This window comes from Jaculus jaculus, chromosome 12 (genome assembly GCF_020740685.1).
Source record: "Jaculus jaculus isolate mJacJac1 chromosome 12, mJacJac1.mat.Y.cur, whole genome shotgun sequence".
In the NCBI taxonomy this organism is placed as follows: domain Eukaryota; kingdom Metazoa; phylum Chordata; class Mammalia; order Rodentia; family Dipodidae; genus Jaculus; species Jaculus jaculus.
In genome coordinates this window covers 1,398,002-1,408,003 of record NC_059113.1, presented here as the reverse complement: position 1 = coordinate 1,408,003, position 10,002 = coordinate 1,398,002, and the positions used below count along the sequence as shown (strand labels likewise).

Genomic DNA, 10,002 nt, shown 5'->3' with positions numbered 1-10,002 from the left:
TTCTCAAGCTAAATATATGTAGAAAAGCAAAGATCATACTGCCTAGACACACTAGGATCATGGTCACTATAATCCTGTCTTTCTACACCTCCTGTTCTTCCAAGGCTCCTGGGTTAATGCCTCCTGGCCTACCATCTGTTCTTCAAATTTCAGTACTTCCCCTCTTATCCTTATCCTCAATTCCCATTGAATTTCATGATGGAAAGAAAAAAATCCCTAAGATAATATGTACAACTTCTACAACTCCATATCCCATCCACACACATGTACACCCAGACCTCTGTCTTCTGTTTTGTTACTGTGAATAAACAGTCCAAACTAAAGCCAATATCTCCATCCAGGCACCAGATCCCATTCTCTCTGCTGCTGCTGCTTTGAGACAGACAAGTTCCTCTTTGTTTATCTCTCTCTCTCTTTCTCTGTCCCTCTGTCATGATTTCCACACTCAGCATTGTTACTTTCAGCACATGGTTATTCAAAAGGCTCACCTGCACCTTATTCGCTAGATTCCATCTCCTTTCTTCTCTCCCACACAAAGAATATCATTCTGAGAATTTAACTCTCTCTCAGCCTCTCTCTCTCTCTCTCTCTCTCTCTCTCTCTCTCTCTCTCTCTCTCTCTCTCTCTCTTTTGTCAATTAGTTTTACAAAGATGCCATAATTTTTTTCACTAGTAAAAGAAAAATCTCTGAGGTCTCACAATACTTTTTGCTCCTACTCTATTTCATTCCTTCTGTGTGTAATAAAACTCCTAGAAAATGTGTGTAATAGAATATCTCTCTTTCCACCTTTCTTAAAGTCCTTAGTCTTGTGCCCTGTCACTTCAACTTAAATATTCCTATCCAGTTCACCAACGATCTCCAATTGGTTAAATCTACTGTTGTTAAACAAACAGCAGCATCTCACACTTTAATAGTTGTTCATCTTGACATCCTATAAACTTTAGGCTCAATCCTTTTGGTCACTTTGTCATGGTGATTATGCATATAACAACCATGTCTTTCTAACATAAACATATACACAAAGACATATGAATCTACATAAGTGTGTACACACAGATTCACATAAGAGGTTCTGTTTTCCTTAGTCTACTTCATTCCTTGCTCAAAGAACACCACCATTTGATAGACTACTTGCTTGATTGTTTTAAAATAGAAGCCTTTTGTAGTTTCAACAAAAAAATGCCACAAATTATTCTTATGATCTAGGATCTTGTTCTATAGCCAGATAACTTAGACTTTATTTATTTCATGCTGTACTGTTCTTTTCTCAGAAACAGAGATACCATGAAATTTTTTTCTGATATCTTTTTTTTTAACCTCAGTGGCATGTTGAATCAAAGCCTTCAGATTGTTCAAATAAGTTCAATGTCATTTTCGTCAAGGAAAATTCATCTTTCTAGGCTTGAGAAATAGAACAAGCAACACTAGTCTTGACCTGAACCCTATGGTTTTATTGTTCACCCTTCATGCACAGACCTCATCTGCTGATAGAAGCCCAATATGAAGCATCCCTCCACCATTGATCATGTTCTGCACACGACTGCAAACAGTATGAACTGTACCCAGTCCCTTTCTATTCATCACCACTTGTCAAACTTTCCTTTTCCTTTCCAAGGAGAATGAGCTCTGCATTGATGTGATCGGAGTCTCGCAAGAGGGAGCCTCTGGGGCCCTTTACAATGACTGCACATCCCTTCAGAGTGATGTTGGCATTTTCTTGAATGTTGACAGTCTGATGTATGAGAACAGTCTTCATTCTTGCAATAAACATTGCAAAGAGCTCTTTTTAAATTTTTATTCTGTGTCCTACCATTCAAATATAAATTCTACAAGGGTAAGGAATTCCTTTTATTCACTCAAAACCTCAGAACCTACCACAGTGATGAACATATACTGAGTATTCAACAAGTCTTGAGCAAGTAAGTAGAATCAAGATTTAAAATTAGCAAATTCCCCAAACTATAAAAAAATATTTGTTCAATTAGCAAATCAAGCATGTTAACAAGCTATAATTTGACTATCCCATACATGTATTTTTTCATTTGTAGTATTTATAACTTACTTTTTCCAAAAAATGAGTGGGAGCAGCTGATACATATATTTGCTATTTATTACCTGACACAGAAATGTTCTCTCTATCAATCATGAAGGAATGCAATGCTGCCCAATTTCCTTCATAAAATGAGTACCCTTCAAAAAATGAGGAAGGGAGCATAGACTAAAAAGCAAAGCCTTTAACTAACAATGAACTAGTGATTTGTTTCATTCTTACATAAAACTCCATGGGCTGGGCATGTAGCTCATTTGTTAGGCTGGTTATGTAGAATGCACACAGCTCTGGTTTGGATTCCCAGCACCACACACACTGGCTGTGCTGGTGCACACCTGTAATCTCAGCACTCAGAAGGAAAAGGCAGGATTATCAGAAGTTTAAGATCATTCTCAGCTACATACTGAGTTTGAAGCCAACAGGGAGTACATGAGACCCTGTCTCAAAACATAGCATAACAAAACAAAATCCTAGCAAGCAATAGCAAATTAAGTGATATTTGAGTTAACAAAGCCAAAAAAATTCTTGACTTCAAGAGTGAGGCGATCAAATGACCCCTGCTTTCTTTGATATAGCTATGCTTTTTCCCAGTTAGTTCAGATCAAAAGATGATTTCAACACCATAATGTTCATGTTGTACAAAAAAAAAAAAACCATTTGGAACATTTGCGATTGCAAGTTTGGCATACAAACGAAGGATCTGAGTGGGACTTGGTGATACACACTTATAATCCCAGAACTGAGGCTGAGGTGTCAAATTTGAGGCAGCAAATTCAAGACCATCCTAGGCTATGGAGTGATATTGTGTCTCCAAAAAAAAAAAAAAAAAAAATAGAAGTTTTCCCCAATTCTAAGACACACTTAAATTAGTTAAAACATGTTAAACCTCTCTACCCACATTTATTTGTCTAACATACAATAAAACACAGATATCTTTTAATTTCTGGTTTAATAAAAGTAGTAGTTTTATGATGAGATTGGCTGCAGTCTTTTACGAGTTTTCCAAGGAAATGGAGAAAGTGTTGAGGCCATTAAAATAAAACCATACAAAACAGTGGAAAATGTACCATAGTGTGAGGAAAAATGCTGCCCATGTCCCCAGAGGCTACTGCTGGAAACTGAATAGGCCTTTTCAATCTCCAGCTATTATGGTTCTACTAAACTATTCTGAGAATAGATGAAAGGAGCGGGTTTTCTATCCATGTTGAACTTCTATTAGCCCCTTGAGGAAATTGGGGTTTTGTGGAAAGTGTGAGTTCTGTAAGTGTTACTGAAATGACCTTGTTTAATTTCCTCATAAAAAGGCTATCCAATAATAGCTACATCTTCACATATTAACAAAGCTGCAAAGTTGCACAAGTTAGAATCATTTTCCTTTGCCAAATCCTTCAATGTCATTGTCTTTCTTTTCCCAATATGCCACCCTTTATAGCCTATATTTTCTCTTTACTATTTGATTTCACATGTTCTAGTCACCCTGATACAAAGCTGCAATGTGGGGTTAAGAGATTCAAAGAGGAAAGAAGACATGGCTACCACCCCACTCGAGCAAGTCTACTGAACTATAAATCTACCCTGCATTTAATTACTCAACTTGACCGCACGGTGATAAGCTTTCCAGAGTGTTGTACTATCATGAGTGATTGAGTCTGCCACAGTAATGGGCTTTTATACAGCTAAGCCGAAAGGTTAAAGTACACATTGAACTTCAAGTCAAGCATTGTTTTTAAATAGCTGCAAAACCAAAAAGGATAGTGGAACCATCTTCTGCATGAATCCCTGTTTCAAACCCTTTCATTGAGGAAGTAGAGTTTGGGGAAAGAAGTGAGTTCCCTCCAGCAAGCTGATAAGCAGTACAATCAGGAAAGCAGGTGGAAAGCCTATCTTCTCCATGCCAACTTCTACCACAGCCACAATATAGTTAGCTTGTATTTGTCTAATGAAAATTGAAGATGGCTGGACTTTAGGGATGAATCAGCAATCCCCAATTAAAGCAGCAAAATAAAATGTCTTCTTTGTGAATCAGTATGGGAAGCAAATGGGAAAATGACAAATAGACTTTGTTCTCCATCAGTTATGGGAGGAGAATTTATGTTAGGAGCCAAATTTCTAAAATAAGGCATAATGTGCATGCCAGCAAACTGTTCACACCCCCATAGAGACCACAAACCCTGCAGCTGTAATTTCAGAAACACACATGTGTATAAATCAAGTAATTGCACACCTAACTATCCACTTGAGGCTGTGTGCCTGGGCTTTTTGCAGGTGCCCGAGGCACTTGTAATATTTGGCTTTGGAAACAAGGTCTACTTTAATTGACAGGATATTATCAAATTCAAGCTGATTTGCATGGACAAACCTAAAAACATGAGGGTGGCATACAGCCTTGAGTACCACATGTGAATGAATGGTCCATATGTGTGTTAATACAAGGTCCTTGCAGCTGACTGGGTTCTAAAGAACAGGAAGGGACAAAATTAAAATGCTAATTGAGTTCTAATTCATGAAAGTGTTTTTTCCAGAGCATCAATAAAACAGCATCATTTTCACACATTATTGCTATTTAATGATGAAGGATAGGGTGAGGAGTAGAAAAAGAGAGGATGAATGAGAATTGAGCATCATTTCATTTTCTAGAGAAGGAATGCGAGGGTGCTTGGAGTCTATTATCCAGGAGAGCACGCAGAGCTGCGTTTTTGCATTCCAGCTGGCAGAAGCCCCAGCAGACATCCAGAGCATCCCGCTGGCTGCCCAGGAAAGCAGAAGTCCTGGCAGAAGAGAATGAGCCTATAGGTTGAGCTCAGGCTCTGGTTCCAGGAGAGTTTCACATTTGTGGAACTCCAGAACTTATGCACTTACTATTATCCTCAGCAAATACTCTGCAGATTACAGGAAAGTGGACAGTAGTGCTGAACCAGATACCCACATGCATTTTTAATGAAATTACTACTATCTATCATCAAGTCGAAAGTTTATAATCTGGGGATTTTTTTAAACACACACACACGCCAGCAAAGGAATGATTGCAAAACTCCCTTCCAAACATTAAGCTTCTACAGAGCCCATTTCCTTTAAATCCATATCCCTAAATCCCATATGGACAATACTACCTACCACACAGCAAGGGATTGATAAGGCTCTGAATGGATCATGAAATATTCTATCTAGCATTTGATGCATCTGGTTCAAATTTTACTACTGAATATAAATATAGTCAAAGGTCTTTTGAATTTTAAAAAGAGTCTGGTATGTCAACTATAAGTAAAATCAATCTTATAATAAAATGTCCCATAAGAACTATTTTTAAGCAAAAATCACTGGTCAATAAAACCAAGAAAAAGAGAACTTTATATCAGATTTTACCCAAAACAGTGTGTGTAAAGCTTCTTTGGTCTATTCAGGTCAAATTTCTTATAAGTATTCTTTTCATAAAGAGACTATCAAAGAAATTCATTGTATTTACATGTAACCCTAGCCAGAAACATTTCAAAATAACTGCAGTACGATTTAAGTGTTCTAATGATTTACAGATATTTATTATTCTCATTAAGAACTTTAGTCAAAGGCCTGGTTTTAAGATTTTAGGAATGTCATCCTCCTTTTGCTTTGTTATCAAGAAGTCTAAAAGTGTATAAGGCGTTTATAGCCTATTAAAGAGCTATTAGGCCATAAAAAGTAATCTACCTCTAAAACTGGGGAGGGACGGCAAAATGTACCGTATCTAAACTACAGTCTGATGATTGTGTAAGGCCTAGTAGCCAAAACTATTGATTTCTTTTCTACTGGACAGATATAATGAAAAGTAGGTGAATTAACAGGTCAGAAAAGAATGTGAATATAATATAAAAGATAAGAGAAAGTACTATAAGAAAGAGAATGTCAACTACCAACCAGGAACATGCAATCTTGTCTGTGTATATTGGAAGGAAGCATATAGAATAAGAATTACCAAACATTTTCTTCTTAAAATTCTGCTTATTCCATTTTTTTTCTGGTTTTGTTTTAAGGCTGGCCTTAAATTCATAATCCTCTTACCTCTGACCTCCATATGCTAGAATTTCAGGTGTGTATAACCATGCCCTGCTTCTGTCCCTTTTTAAAGACATATTCTAGAAACCAACCATCAGTCTTATGCTTTGAAAGCTAAAAAATACATTATATATCACAAAAGAGAATGAGTTGTATCATTATGCAGCGTTTTATCTGTGCATGGGACCAGTGTAGGGACAAGATGGTAGCCGGCTAGGAAAAGAAAGAATGACAAGGGCTCAGGCCTGAGCATTGGTTTACCACCAGATCCAACTCTGTGCTCATATTAGGTAAGATTCTTCTCTGGGTCTCAATTTCTTTGTTATACTGGATCATGTTCTTTTTAGATGGCAAAATGAAACAATATACCTACAGAACTATGTGTGTGTGTGTCTCTCCCTTTCTCTCTCTCTCTCCCCTTATTGTGTCATCATATGATTTTCTGGGTCCCCAAGCAACTCTGATCCTGGGCAACTCCCTTAATCTTTCTCCCTTGATGCTTCCTTAGAAAAAAAGAGTGGTCCATGTTCTTCCCAGTCCTAGCCAGCCCTGACTCTATAAGGTAGGGTCCAACCGTGAAGTTATTTATGACCAAGTGCTGCCCAATTTCTGTGCCCCCTTCAGGTGGAATGAAGAAACCAATGGATTCCTAGGGATGATTGCGATGGAACAAATGTTCCAAAGCAATTCTTTTCAACTTTGGGATATAGGCATTGCTATATTGTAAACATAGGAAAATCACAGTTTTCTGGTAATATCAGTCAGATGAAAGCAATAATTATGGTTAAATCATTCAGAATAGTAATACTTATGTAATATATCTATAATAGTATATAAATTAGTTTAAATGTTATTTGTTACAAATTTATTAAACTTGAAACTTATTTACTTTAAAAAGAAATATTAGTACAAAATCCAGGTTGCTTCTATAATCACTCTATTTAAATTAATAATCCAAAAACCTTTCTCAAAAAATATCTTAGAATAAAGAAAAACATGAAGGCCTGGAAAGATGGCTTAGTGGTTTAGGCACTTGCCCATGAAGCCTAAGGACCAAGTTTGATTAACCCAGTACCCATGCAAGCCAGATGTGCAAGATGGCACATGTATCTGGAGTTCATTTGCAATGACTAGGGGCCTTGGCATGCCCATTCTCTCTCTCTCTCTCTCTCTCTCTCTCTCTCTCTCTCTCTCTCTCTCTCTTTCTCTCTCTCCAATATATAAATATTTTTTTAAATATGGGTAGTGTACTCATATTAAATGCATCAAATGTGTTGTGATGGGGGAATGGGTAAAAAACAATTTCCTAAGGGAAATGTGACATTATTTGAATTCTTTTAAAGGGAAAATGAGTCTATGAGAAGACCTAATAAAATATTGATATAGGGTAGTCATGAGCCCTAGATAACTGGGGAATTGCTGAGTGAATAAAGTGCTTGCACACCCCTGAGTTTAGATCTCCAGTGCCCACGTGAATTCCCAGGATGTACTGGTGCAGACCTATAAACCTAGCTCTGGGGAGGCGGAGACAGAGTGATCCCCCTGGGACTCGCTAGCTAGCTTGTCTAGCTGGGTCAGTGATATGCATGAGTGACAGACTGTGTCCTAAACTTAAAAAGAAACATAGAGGAGCAATTGAGGAAGACATCCAAGGTTGACCTCTTGTCACCAATGCATGCACACATATGTGCATCCATGCACATACAAACACTTTTACCATACCCACATACACATTCAAAATAATTGATATAGTTTGTATATTGTGACTTAAAGGCTACCGAAAATGTTAAACAGAGAACAGAGAGAAAATAACAGAAGCATTCTAAATTCCTCCAAATGTCTGATTTCTTTCTATATCCATGAAAATATTCTAGTAGCACATTCAATCAAATTTATACTCCAAGGTACTGCTTTCAAAACCTAGTTTCTTCTTTGAAAGCAGGATTCATACTTTAATATTTAAGATTTTTTCCCTTACAACTGATTTGCAGGAGTTTCTTGACCTTTAAAGATCATTCAAGATTATTATCTATCAGCAAATTACACCTGGGAAGAAAAGAACCAATTCACAAGTGTCCTACACAGGGAGATGAATTTAGAGTCAAGGTCCCTAAATCCATCACTTTTACTTAACATCAATCATACTATTTTCATTGTCTAGGCCATTTCTCCAAGTAAGTCCAGAAAACAGCTTCTGCCTAAAATTGGGACTTCATAGTAATCAAGATTTTTGGAATACCCAGAAGGTTGTATTTTGACAAGTCCTCCAAGATATTTGGATATATGTTACAGTTAAGAAACTTTTGATCTAAACCACATTAAAGTGTGGAACGGAAGAGGCAAAAAGTGTGATTTTAATCCAACGATTTGGTCTAAATGATAAGAAGTTGTCCCCTTCCCTATGGTAATAGCACTATATTGAAACATCATCTATATTTGACAGCCTCTATTGGTCACTGTATTTAAGATGTAATATGCATAGCCAATGGTTCTATACATTCTGATGCTCAACCGACACCAGAAAGTCCCCTACAACTACACTACACTATAGATCAAACACACCTGTGTCAGTTATTTTCCTATTTCAGTGAGCAACTACATGACCAGAAGCAACTTGAGAAAAAGTTTCTAGGGGAAATTTCATGGCAGGGAAGGAAGGTGTGGTGCCAGCTCATCATATCATCAGGCAGGAAGCAAAGATCAAACCGGAGGTAGGGCTAGCTCACAAAATTTTAATGCCCACCCCCAGTGACCCATTTCCTCCAACAAGGCTCTACCTCTTAAAGGTTCCACAACCTTCCCAAATAGCACTACTTTCTGGGGAATATGCTTTCAAACACCTGAGCCAATGTGAGACATTTTACATCCAAACCACACCATGACCCTTGTTACCCCCTTCCTCATTTTCTTCTGGATTTTATCTATTCAGATGTTTTAAACTATGTTTTCAAGACAATGAGAAATAAAGTGGTAGGTGTCATTATGGGGTTTGGGAATGTATCTAGTGTGAAGAAGAAATTCAGTGAGTGATTTAATTGCCACCATGGCCACTCAGCACTGCTGATGCAATAATACATTCAGCATTTATTAGCAGTCTGCAACTACTTTGATTTATAACTGTCAACAAATCTGAAATACAACTGAAGTTTTATTAATGGAGGCATTTCCACTTTAAGGGGTCCAAGAGACATGGGGTCCAGTCACCACTGGAATGAATTCTGAGCAAGCAAGGAGCAGAGCAGTATTATAGAGACAAAAACTGCAACTGTGTTATTGCTCTTCAACAGTGGAAGCTACAGTAAGGACAAACCATGTTCCAGAATGTGGTGGGTTCTGCAATTTGATCCAGTCAAAAAGCCCACTCCATAGGAGGGAATACATCCCTAATACTGAAAACTTAAAACAAGGGTAGTCATGAGCCCTAGGGGTGTAATGTCTGTTATTGTCTGGCTAAATGTATATACTATGCTTATCAAACTGCCCAGTAAGCACTTCTGTTAATGTTCATATATATATACACACACAGTTTTTACAGTAATTGAAAGTTTATATATAAAAACACTTTAACAAAGTAAAAACACATGTATTTTGAGTCTTAGATAAAGGATAACACCCCAACATGAAAACAACTGCACCATGTTGGAGAACTGTTAGGACCACCCAAATAGGAAGAAGCATCTAAAGACTATGAGGAAGTAGGAAACATTATTTTTATTTGCAGACTCAAAGGCATGCAGAGAAATAGAGGCACTTTCCAAGAAGAGAGGGGAAGCCATCGTCTACTCTGATGGAAGGCTTTGGCATTAAAGCTGTAGCAGGCTGTCTAGAAACAGGGCATCCTATAGATTGGACAGAGAACCAGACCTGGCTTTATTCTCTTGGTCTTAAAACTGAAACTTGTCATTATTAATCAAGTCTTGTA

The 10,002-nt window shown here is 37.5% G+C and overlaps 1 pseudogene; it reads right to left on the bottom strand.

Annotated features, from left to right (window-relative positions):
• Positions 1–1,231: 1,231 nt before the first annotated feature.
• On the bottom strand, positions 1,232–1,757 carry LOC123453671 (annotated as a pseudogene).
• Positions 1,758–10,002: the final 8,245 nt, after the last annotated feature.